Source organism: Capsicum annuum, chromosome 1 (assembly GCF_002878395.1).
Source record: "Capsicum annuum cultivar UCD-10X-F1 chromosome 1, UCD10Xv1.1, whole genome shotgun sequence".
In the NCBI taxonomy this organism is placed as follows: Eukaryota; Viridiplantae; Streptophyta; class Magnoliopsida; order Solanales; family Solanaceae; genus Capsicum; species Capsicum annuum.
Genome location: NC_061111.1, coordinates 8692542 through 8705199, shown reverse-complemented (window position 1 = coordinate 8705199; position 12658 = coordinate 8692542). Strand labels below are relative to the sequence as shown.

The 12658-nt window shown below is 33.2% G+C and overlaps 1 pseudogene; it reads right to left on the bottom strand.

Annotated features, from left to right (window-relative positions):
* LOC124897195 overlaps positions 1-11040 on the bottom strand; it is a 48842-nt pseudogene extending 37802 nt beyond the window's left edge.
* Between the last annotated feature and the right edge of the window lie 1618 nt (positions 11041-12658).

Below are 12658 nucleotides of genomic sequence, written 5' to 3'. Positions count from 1 at the left end.
ATTAGGACTTGATAGGAAGAAGATATTGCAAAGAAACGGGGTGGGGGTACGAAGAAGATGAAGAAATAGAGTGTTGGGGTGGGGTGGGGTGGGGTGGGGTGGAGAAGGGGAGTGATGAAGAAGATGCCTTTTCTTGATTTTCTCATTTTCTTTTAATGTTATATATATATATATATATAACACAATAAAATGGACCTTTTTAAAAAAAAGAACAACTCACTCGCTTTTTTTTTCCACATCAGCTGTAGGGGTGAAATTTAATACACTTTAAAGATGTTAAGGGGGGGAAATAAACAAAAGTTAAGTTTAAGTGTTAAAGTGAGTCTGGAGGACAAGTTCAAGGGGGAAAAGATGTATTTACTCAATACACTTTTATCAAAACTTAACTTGATAAATATATAAATATACACACAAAATAATATTATAATAATTTATAGTTGTTGTTTTTTTTGTTGTATATTGATTATTTTTGTTGTAATATTTTTAAAAGACAAATGACCTTTAACTTCATATATAATATAATTAGTAATAAAAGATTCATTCTAGTTAGTAAGATGTTGGTCATTTGTTTGCAATATATTAACTTAGATGTTATTGCTAAAACATTAATTATTAATATGAAGTTTGAGTTGTTTAATTCAAAGTTCTAAAATATTTCTTGTAAAAATTAGATAGCTCTTTCTTTTTGTAAATTTTTAAAGAGAAGTTTTAAAGACCACCCCGAACTTGTAAGGTTTTATTTAGTGAACACCTAAATTACTGGTTGTCTTAAGCCTGTTCCCCCTCCCCCCATCGGAACTTATTATTTCAATACATCATGTACCTCCTCGTAGTCCAAAGACCACAATCCAATAAAACACGCACGTATATGGTGAAATTTTGACCTATGTATATGTCCACAAGGATAAATAATCTATTCTATAATATATTAAATGTGTAAAGATCCTTAAAAAATTGATTTGAGCTTTTTGCCCTTCATTAAAAGTCTTCGTAATAAACAAAATTGTCTTTTCACTTTTTTATTTCAATTATTATATTTTTATATTTTATAATATTGAGTATTAACTATAATAAATATATTAAAAATAAATAGAGAAGAAGTTTGTTAGGCGTAAAACTTGTTGATTTTTCCTATTTTTATAAGAAAAGGTTTGTATTCTTAATGTTTTGTACGTTTGTTCCTACATTTATGAAAAATATTATTTTTTTAATGTAGGCAAACTACTGAATTTTCTTAAATCTATGAAAAAGGTTAGTTTTTTGAGGTCCGAAAATTATTTTTATGGAAAATAATTATTAAAGTATATGAATATATGAAATATTTCTAAAATATTAATTAGTGTCCTTTTTGGTTTATGAATCCTCTACTTTTGTATAAAAAGTCTTTTAATTTTAGATTTCTATTTCGTTACGGTTGTCACGGTAATATTTATGATTAAAGAGCTAAATTTATTTATGATTTGAGGTAAGTAATTTATGATTTGAGGTAAGTTTTTAAATTTTTTTGATATATTGCTGAAGTTTTCAATGATGAATTCTTGATAGACAATTGTTATAGTATCTACAATTAAAGAGATAGATTTTCTTGTGACTTGAGGTAAATTTTCTCAAATTTTAGTATAAACTTGAAGTTTACAATAATAAATTATCATCTATTCTTTATAGATAATTGCATGTCAAAGTATTTGAAATATATATTAGTTTATATGATTTAAATAGATATAAAATTTTAACATGGATGACTATTTTTTAATAATTTTATTTATCGTGAGACACACGTACAAAACAGGTACACTTCACTAGTATAAAGATAAGTTTGATCTACTAATCATATTATCCAGCCATTTCTAATAACATGATTTTTTTTTCTTATGGCACATTATTTTGTTGTGGTATTTCTGTCAGATCAGGTCCTTCATTTCCTTTTATAGGATCTGTAAGGCAACTACCAACAGAATCATAAGTGTAGCATAATTACTCACTTCAAAATCAATTGTAAGCACTAAATAGAATGATTTGAACATATCATATCATATCAGTCGTTGAAATGTACAAAATCATATATAAGTGGTCAACATTTCATTCTCTTCTTTATGTCTTCCATATGTATTGGGGCATCGAATACTTCACAAGCTGTGAGGTTTTATAAGAAAAATAAATTTTTAAAAAAATTTAAATTGTATCTTCAAACAAAAACTCAACTTCAAATCAAACTAATTTCAAATAAATAATTTGAAAACATTTCGATGTCAAATGGCCCGATAAACTACTTAGGGCCCTTTGATTTCTCAATGTCACACTCCTTTTTCGCCCGAGGGTCGGAGTCGAAGGATTTTTCCAATTAAAGTAAGGATATTGAATAGAGATTAGTTTATTAACAGAGTCGTCACTTGAAATTGAGTTATGGTGTTTCAAGTCACCTTTTCAAATCCCTAATCAAAAGAAAATGCCTCTTTATTATGGTCTGCGAAAACAGAAGACCGGGTAAGGAGTTCTGTTGACCGAGGGGAAGGTGTGAGGCACCCCTCGAGTCCCGTGGTTCTAGCACGTTCGCTTTATCGACTTATCTTAGTTTAAACTATTTTAATAAATTATGTTTGAAGGCCTTCATTCGCTCATTTTTATTATACTAAAACTTGTCTATTATTTTATATTAAATAAACCGATGAAATTTAATTTTAGAAAATATTTTTCAAGGTACATTATTGCATCTTTGAATTTTAAAATGTCTCCCAAAGATGCGTACGCCGCATTCTTAATTGAGGCGAAAATTTTAATCGTACGTAAAATTTGTTTAGCATTAAAGACGTTGGTTTGCAACAGACTTGAAAACAATTTTATTTATTCAAAAATGCCATTTAAACTTATTAATAAAAATTTAACAATATTCTTTTTAAAAGATATTAATCTACAAAGAATTATTAACCTTAATTAGTGATAAAAATAAAAATAAAATAAAATAAAATAAAATAAATAAAATAAAAATAAAATAAACTAAAAATAATAATAATAATAATAATAATAATAATAATAATAATAATAATATAAATATACACACCAAAAAAAACTAATTATCCTTATTTCTAATTTTTATTATAATCTCAAATTAATATATTTTTATTAAAATCAAATCAAGTAAGTCAACTTAAATATAAATCCTAAAATAAACAATTCATAAAATTTAAGCATATAAACAGAAATACACTTCATATCAGTTTCATAAATTCAACGTTGGTAGTGACAGAGCTATTTGTTCCGACAATGGCCATGGTTGGGCCGAAAATTACGAAAAAATAGAGAGAGGATGGGGGAACCAGTGGCGGTGGCCGAATTTGATGGATTTTCCGGCGAGGCAAGGTTGGATCTGGTGATCCTCGCCGGATCTGGAGCAAAAGGGGGTCCATCAGTGACGATTTCGGCGAGAATCGACCTGAATAGACCAAAAAATGGGTTGGTTTTGACGGGGTGATAGTTTTCAGACGAGATTCTTCTCATCATTGGTAGCTGATTCGACGGGAAAATGGAAGGGGGTAGGCAGCGCTGGATTCGCCAGAAATGGCGGTTCTGGCCAAATCCGCCGCTGGAGAGGGGAAAGAAGGGAGGGGAGGCGGCGCTGATTTCGCCGGTTTCGCCAGTCGATGACGTGAGAAAGAGAGAAGAGCGGAGGCGATTGAGGTATTTTCCGGTGAGGTTTCGTTGAGTCCGACAGGTTTTCCACCGAAAAACTCAAAACTAGCCGGTTGGTTCCCTCCGTTCACCGATCTCTCTCGATCACTGATTTTTTTCCTTTCCTCGATCTTTTCCCTCTTCACTGGTTTTCTCCTTTTCATTTTTCTGTTTCTTTTACTGTGCGGGTATATGTAAGTGCAGATGTGTATGTTGTATGTTTTAACAATGTATGATAAAAGGGAAAAACATCAGAAAGTATTTCGATATTTCAATGTAATTTTTTCTCTATTGTGTGTCACTATATGTGTACAGTAAATTTGTGCATATTAATGTGAAAATGTATCAATATTAAATAACACAATTGCATAACATATATTAACAGCGATTCATATAATTGTTCAACTACAGATTGAATAACGCATAAAATTATTAGAATATTTTTTGTTCATATTGTCCAGTAAACTTACAACATAAAATGGTTCAAGATTGAAAAAGAACATGTAATTATTCGAACTGAATAATAATGCAAGAAACAATCGGCACTAAAAACTTAAACGGAATCCGAATTCAACTTTACACTCTTTTCTCTCTTTTTATCTGACTTTTCCCTTTATTCCCTTTTTTTTTTCCCTCTGATTTTGATGTTTTTCATTGTCCGATTCTTGTTTTTATCAGTGTCTGATGTCTATAGGAGTAGATGTACGGCCTTTGTTTCTCTAGGATGAGAGTCCTTGAATAAAAGGACTTTTTGAGGAACGGTTTTTATCAGTGTCTGATGTCTGTAGGTGTAGATGTACGGCCTTTGTTTTGCTAGGGTGAGAGTCCTTAAATAAAAGGACTTTTTGAGGAACGGTTAATCATCACATAAGGAGAGGGAGAAAATTTGAAATTTAAAAATAAATTCTATTCTCTTTTTTTTAAAAATTTAATAATAATAAATAAAAGTAAATGAATAAATAAATAAGATAATGGAATGATAATAATAATAAATATAAATATAACTAATTAATTTTATATTTTTAAGAAAAATACAATAAAAATTATAAATAACCTTAAATAAATATAATTAAGACAATATTAAAATTATTTATTTATTTAAAATTTAATAGGAAATATATATATTTTAATTTTTGCATTATTTTTAGAATTAGAGTAAAATAAAATAAAAATAAAATATCTCAAAAATAACTTTATTTAGTTATCTATTTTTAACTAAAAATTATGAAAATAAAATAAGAATAAAAATATATCAGATTAAATATAAGTATAAATTTTTAATATTGATAAGCAATTTAAAATTTAAGGAAGATAAAAAATCACGTGTCTACATTTTTGCCTCTCTTGGTGTGAAATCTTGAAGAGTTTTCATACAAAGAAGTAAACAAGATATGATTTTTGATCATCCAATTATTTAAAAATTAAGAATAAAATAAACTTAAATTAAAATAAAAGGAAAAATATGACCGAGTCCTTGTTTTGAACATCCTACCTATCCCGGGTTATAAGAAAATCAGGTCACAAGTAGTTCAAAGGTAACATAATGAGAGAAAGAGTTAAAAGTCGAATGAGATTCCGTCGAGTTTCCGGTTAACGACTTCAACCTTTTACATTCAAATGAATAACAAAAATAAAATAAAGATACAAGTGAAAGATCTTATCTATGCTGCTTTTTTGGAATCTTGACTTGAATCTTCATGACTTCTCAAATGGTGAGATAGTCACTATTTTGAGTTGAACTTGATATGCGAAATATTCCTCCTCGTTGGCTTTTGGCATTAAAGGGAAACATGATAATTGGTTTATTCTTCAGATTTTCTTCCGGCATGGACTTGAAAATTCACCTCATTCTTCAGGCTGGATCCTGACTTGCTTTTCCTTCGCCGTGTTCTTCAGAAGGACTCCTGAACTTGATTTTCTTTACCCTGTTCTTTAGGCAGGCTCTTGGACTTCCTTTTTCTTCACCCTGTTCTTCAGGCGAACTCCTGGACTTACAATTTCTTCACCCTGTTTTTCAGGCAGGCTCTTGGACTTACTATTTCTTCACCCTGTTCTTCAGGCGGACTCCTGAACTTTATTTTTTCTTCACCCTGTTCTTCAAGCGGGCTCTTGAACTTACAATTTCTTCACCCTGTTCTTCAGGCGAGCTCCTGGACTTATAATTTCTTCACCATGTTCTTCAGGTGGGCTCCTAGACTTACAATCTCTTCACCTTATTCTTCAGGTGGTCTCCTGGGCTTTCTCTTTTCTTCACCCTGTTCTTCAGGCGAGCTCCTGGACTTATAATTTCTTCACCCTGTTCTTCAGGCGAGCTCTTGGACTTATAATTTCTTCACCATGTTCTTCAGGTGGGCTCCTAGACTTACAATTTCTTCACCTTATTCTTCAGGTGGTCTCCTGGACTTTCTCTTTTCTTCACCCTGTTCTTCAGGCGAGCTCTTGAACTTACAATTTCTTCACTCTGTTCTTCAGGCGGGCTCCTGAACTTCTTTTTTTTCTTCACCCTCTTCTTCAGGCGGGCTCCTGACTTACAATTTCTTCATCCTGTTTTTCAGGCGAGCTCCTGGCTTATAATTTCTTCACCCCGTTCTTCAGGCGGGCTCCTAGCTTACAATTTCTTGACCCTATTCTTCAGGCGGGCACCTGGACTTACAATTTCTTCACCATGTTCTTCAGGCGGGCTCCTGGACTTAAGTAAATTCCCATTCTTTAGGAGGGTCCACAACTGAGATCCAGCATTGTATGCTGTAATCACGCTTCTTGCGTTGATGGAAGTGTAAAATTGCATCCTTTTATATGAAAAAAAACATTCCATCTCTGTTTCAAACAAAGAAAAATTGTGAGTTTTAAAACATGTGGTGGTTGGTTTGTGGCACTTGACTTTTGAAGTATCGGCTCTTGCATTTTCCATGCTCAACTCTTTTTTCATTCCTTGATTGATTCCCATTGACTTGTCATACTTCTGACTTAAAATTCTGATTACTGAGACTCTCAACTCAAAACACATTTTTCTTGTATAATATCTCAAAATTTAACATTCCATACACCTTTTACCTTTCAACGAGTAAAAATTGTCAAATCACGATCATTCTGAGTATTTTATTATACTTTGAAGTGTTGTCCTTATGCATTGACCCTTTGTCTTGCCTTGTACCATTGAAGAAGTTGGTAGTAAGTTTGGAGTCCTTTCTCACTTGACCTGATGTGAATTTGACTAAAAAACACACAAAAGACAACAAAAATTTTTGTTTGATGACAAGGATAAAAAAATCAAAAATCAAAAAGAAAAAGAAAAAGAAAAGGACAATAGGCATCTCTTTTTCAAAACAAAAAGGAAAACTTATCTGAATGTGGAAACCAATTCTGGTGATTATGACATGCATTTTTCAATCAAACAACCAGATCTACCCACACTAATCATTTTTACTTTTGTCCACTTATTGAGCTTTAAATTAAGTTATTCTTGAACTTGTTCCTTCTGGATAACAACTCTTCTTCGGCTAGTGGCACCTCAATGAGTTTTTGCCAACAAGTCTATCTTATTTTCATTTCTTTTTCTTCTTACAGTCGCCTTATGGTGCCTGAAAAGGTTTTCACCAATAAGACTCTCTCATTTTCATTTTTCATCATTTTTTTTACACAAAAATATGAAATATCACGCACCCATAACATGTTTAGCCTTGACATTCTCAAAGATTGATCTGAAGGTCTTTCTTTGGTTGTAATTTGGCTTTTGGACTGGGTTATAGAGAAAGGTCGGCATGAGACTCAAAATTTACACAACATTGGGTAAAACATTCAACTTTTGGAATCGATTCTTTTAAGAAAAATAAACTTTGCCCCAGTTTTCTTTCATTCTGGGTAATTTAAATTTTCTTTTGGTTGGACCGAACCCCGGAGTAGGGCTGCCTATGTATCTTGTCATAGTAAGAATCAAATCAAACGTAGTTTATGAAAATCATTCTTTGGCCTTTTTTTATTTTTTTTATTTTTTTTTATTCGACCTTTGGTTCTCTTGTTTTTCTTTTCTTTGATTCTTTCTCTTTTTTTTTTGCAACTCTCTTTTTTTTCAACTATTATTATTATTATTATTATTTTTATTTATTTTTTAACTTTTTCAAATTTTTGACTTTCATTTGATTCCAAAAGAGGGGTACGAAGAAAGATAAAAACTCAAAAGGGTAAGCAAAAGTTGATATATAATTCGGATAGTAGAACAAAATGCCTTCATCATTTAAATCTTTTAAAATGTAAGTACAAAACATACATAACATAATTATATATGAATATCATACATAACATCTTTTAATTGCATCAGCATTGACCGGCATTCCTTCCATTTTGCCTTCTACATCAGTCATATATAACGCGCCATTGGGTAACACTTTCTCCACCATGAATGGTCCATGCCAATTAGGAGAAAATTTGCCTTTAACTTTAATTTGATGGGGTAGGATGCGTCTTAGTACTAACTGACCAACTTCAAAATGTCTGTGACGCACCTTTTTATTATATGCTCGTGTCATTCTCTTCTAGTATAGTTGTCCATGACATACTGACGTCAATATTTTTTCATCAATCAAGCTTAATTGCTCTAAACGAGTCTTCACCCATTGGTCATCATCGATTTTAGCTTCCATAACTACTCGAAGAGATGGAATCTTAATCTCCGTAGGTATAACTGCTTCAGTTCTGTACAATAACAAGTAAGAAGTTGCACCAATTGAAGTCTGAACTGTAGTACGATAACCCAACAAAGCAAAATGTAACTTTTCATGCCATTGTCGGGAACCCTGCGCCATCTTGCGGAGTATTTTCTTTAAGTTCTTGTTGGCAGCTTCCACAACTCCGTTTGCCTTTGGGCGATAAGGAGTTAAATTTTGATGCATAATCTTAAATTGTTGACACACTTATTCCATCAAATGACTATTGAGATTTGCAGCATTATTCGCGATAATTATCTTTGGAATGACAAACCGACAAATGATGTTGGAATGAATCAAATCAACTACTGCTTTCTTGGTCACTGACTTGAAAGTCGTTGCTTCCACCCACTTCTTAAAATAATCAATGGCTACCAAGATGAACCTATGTCCATTCGAGGCCTTCGGTTCAATTGATCCAATTACGCCCATTTTCCAAGCTACAAAAGGTCATGGAGCAGTCATTTTATGCAACTCAGATAGAGGGGAATGTATCAAGTCCCCGTGTACTTGACATTCATGACATTTACGAATAAAACTGATCGAATCTCGCTCCATGGTGAGCTAATAATAACCTACTCAGATTATTTTCTTTGCCAAAACATACCCACTTATGTGGGGTCCACAAATCCCAGAATGTACTTCAGTCATAAGTTTTGAAGCTTCTTTAGCATCTACACACCTCAAAAGTCCCAACTCAGGAGTCCTCTTATACAAGATTCCTCTACTTAGGAAAAATCCACTAGATAAACGTCGAATGGTTCTCTTTTGGTTACCATCGGCATGTATAGGATATTTTTTAATCTGAATATATTCTTTGATATCATGGAACCACGGCTCCCCATCAAGTTCTTCCTCAACCACATTGCAATATGCATGTTGGTCATGAATCTGTATATGCAAAGGGCCAATATAAGTTTTGATGGGATGTTAAAGCATCGAAGATAAGGTCGCCAAAGCATCAGATATCTCATTATGAGCTCTAGGAATGTGTTTGAACTTTACTGATACAAATCATTGACACAGATCTTGTAAACAACCTCGATATGGTAGGAGCTTTAAATCACGAGTCTCTCAATCTCCTTAGATTTGATGGACTAACAAATCTGAGTCTCCTAACACTAACAGTTCTTAGATTCTTATGTCAATAGCTAATCTCAAACCCAGAAATAAGGATAATATTGTCCTGATTCAGAAATAAGAACTGCTCCTATCCGCACTCCTTTTACATTAGCATCTCCATCAAAGAATAATTTCCAGCCTGAATGGCAATCGTAAGAAATAAACTCATCAACATACAATACCTCTTCATCTGAAAAATAAGTCTTCAATGGTTCATACTCCTCATTAATAGGATTTTCAGCTAAATGATCCACTAAAGCTTGAGCTTTCATTGCAATTCATGTCACATAAAAAATATCAAACTCTGTGAGTAACATCTGCCATTTGGCGAGTCTGTCTATGGGCATAGGCTTCTAAAAAATATACTTTAAAGGATCCATACGAGAGATGAGGTAAGTAGTATAAGATGACAAGTAATGATTCAGCTTTTGGGCTACCCAAGTTAAAGTGCAACATGTCTTCTCAAGAAGAGTGTACTTAGCCTCATAAGTGGTAAACTTTTTGCTAAGATAGTAGATAGCCTGTTCTTTTCTACCAGTGACATCATGTTGACCCAATAAACAGCCAAAAGAATTGTCTAACACAGACATAAAATATCAAGGGCCTGCCTGGCTCTAGAGGAACTAAAATAGGCGGATTCGACAAGTACCTCTTAATTTTGTCAAATGCCTCTTGACATTCTTCAGTCCATTCAACTTTAGAATTCTTCTTCAATAACTTGAATATTGGCTCGCAGGTTATCGTATACTGAGCAATGAATCTACTAATATAATTCAACCTTCCACGTAAGCTCATCACCTCTGTTTTATTCTTTGGTGGAGGCAAATCTTGAATAGCTTTTATTTTTGAAGGATCTAATTCAATGCCACGCCGATTGACTATAAACCCCAAAAGCTTTCCTGACGGGACTCCAAATACACATTCGTTGGGTTAAGTTTGAGATTATACATTCGAAGCTTTTCAAAGAATTTTCTAAGATCTTTGACATGGTCAGACTGCTCTCTGGATTTAATGATCATGTCGTCAACATAAACTTCAATCTCCTTGTGCATCATGTCGTGAAACATTGTAGTCATTTCCCTCATATAAGTTGCCCCAGCATTCTTTAGTTCGAACGGCATAACTCGATAACAATATGTCCCCCATGACGTGATAAATGATGTTTTTCTGCATCTTCTGGATCCACAATAATCTGGTGATACCCCGCATAACAATCCACAAAAGACACAAGATCATGTTTGGCATAATTGTCCAACAAAATATAAATATTAGGAAGTGGAAAACTATCTTTTGAACTCGCTTTATTTAGATCACGCTAATCAACACACATCCGAACTTTGCCATCCTTCTTTGAAATAGGGACAATATTTGCTAACCAAGTAGGATATTGAGCCACTCGAATAAATTTAGATTCAAGTTGCTTCATGATCTCCTCTTTGTTTTTTACACTCATGTCGATTTTAAGCTTCCTTAACTTTTGCTTGACAGGTGGGAAAGCAGGATCAATTGGCAACTTGTGAACTACCAAATCAGTGCTCAAATCGGGCATATCATCATATGACCATGCAAAGATGTCTTTATACTCAATCAAAGCTTCAATTATAGCTTTATTTTGTTGTGGTTGAGCATGTACACTTATCTTAATCTCCCTAATATTTTCATGATCTCCTAAATTGATCGCTTCAGTTTCCTCCAAATTGGGGTTTGACTTATTCTCAAACTGTTTGAAATCTTTGGTTATATCTTCGAATGCTTCTTCTTCATCATATTCAACTTCTTTATTCATTATTTTATAATTAGATTGTATTTTTAAATTTTGTTGACACTTCTTCATGCATGTCATATCATTAGAATCAGCATAGAAAGAACTGTATGATAGAAAAATAAATAAATATCAGACTTAAAATAAAATAAAGGAAGACTGCACTTTATTAAAAACAAAGCTAGAAAGAGTTTTAACCTAAAATACCAAGGTAAAGATCTGAATTACTATCCTAAAATTATTCAAATTATAGAAAGAAAAACAAGCTATCAAGACTGAAAGAAAAACAAACAAACTACCAAGACTCCTTCATAGTAGGGAGAGGAGTGGCCTCCCAATTGTTAAGCTGGACATCAGGGCCAAAAAACTGCACATCTGCATTGCTGGTACCTTCCCCAATTTAAACCATATCAGCTTCAATGAACATATTCTGGAAAAGGCCAATCAACTCTGCATCATCATAATTCACTGACTCTGCAGCAGGTAACATAGAGGACGCAACAACATTGGCTTTAATGAAAGATTCGTGAAGTGGCGGTATCGGCTTGGTAAATGTCCATGACTCTTTCTTATGTTTTTTTGCCTTCTTTATATCTTCAGCAGTGAGCACGTATCCCAAACCAAAAGTACCAAGCTTCTTATGGAGGTTTATTGGATGAACCCTGCCTTGCAAAAAACATCCTTAGACCTTTCCCTAGTTCAAAACCATTCTCCAATATTTCATTCACTACCATAATAGATGCAGAGGATAATTGTGGTCTTGTGATGAGATTTCCCTCGAGGATATGCTCAATAGCCACTATCTCAGAAGTTTGATGAATCAATACTCCATTTGCCGTATCTACTTTGATGGATGAAACAGAGTAGTCCTTATATATGGATAAGTCTCCTTCACCATGAACAACTATCTCTTGCCTGTCACATTCGAATTTGACCATTTGATGCAACGTTGATGCGACTGCTTTAGCCCTATGAATCCATGGCCTTCCCAATAAAATATTATATGAAGTATCAATGTTCAACAATTGTAAATCCATAGCAAAATCCACAGGCCCAATTGTCAATATAAGTTCTATTTCACCAATAGCAAAGTTTTTGATCCGTCAAAACCTTTGACGCATACATTGTTAGTTCGGATTCTTTCTATATTAACATTCAATTTTTGCAATGTTGACATAAGACAAATGTCAGTGCCTGATCCTCTATCAATTAACACTCGAGTGACGATGGAATGCTCACATTTCACTGTAATGTAGAGACCCTTATTATGTCCAGTCCCTTCCGCAGATAATTCATCGTCTGAGAAAGTAATCTTATTTATTTCAAGGATCCTTTCAACAACTTTTTCCAGCTGATTCACTTTAATATCACTGGGAACACATGCTTCGTTAAGAATCATCATTAT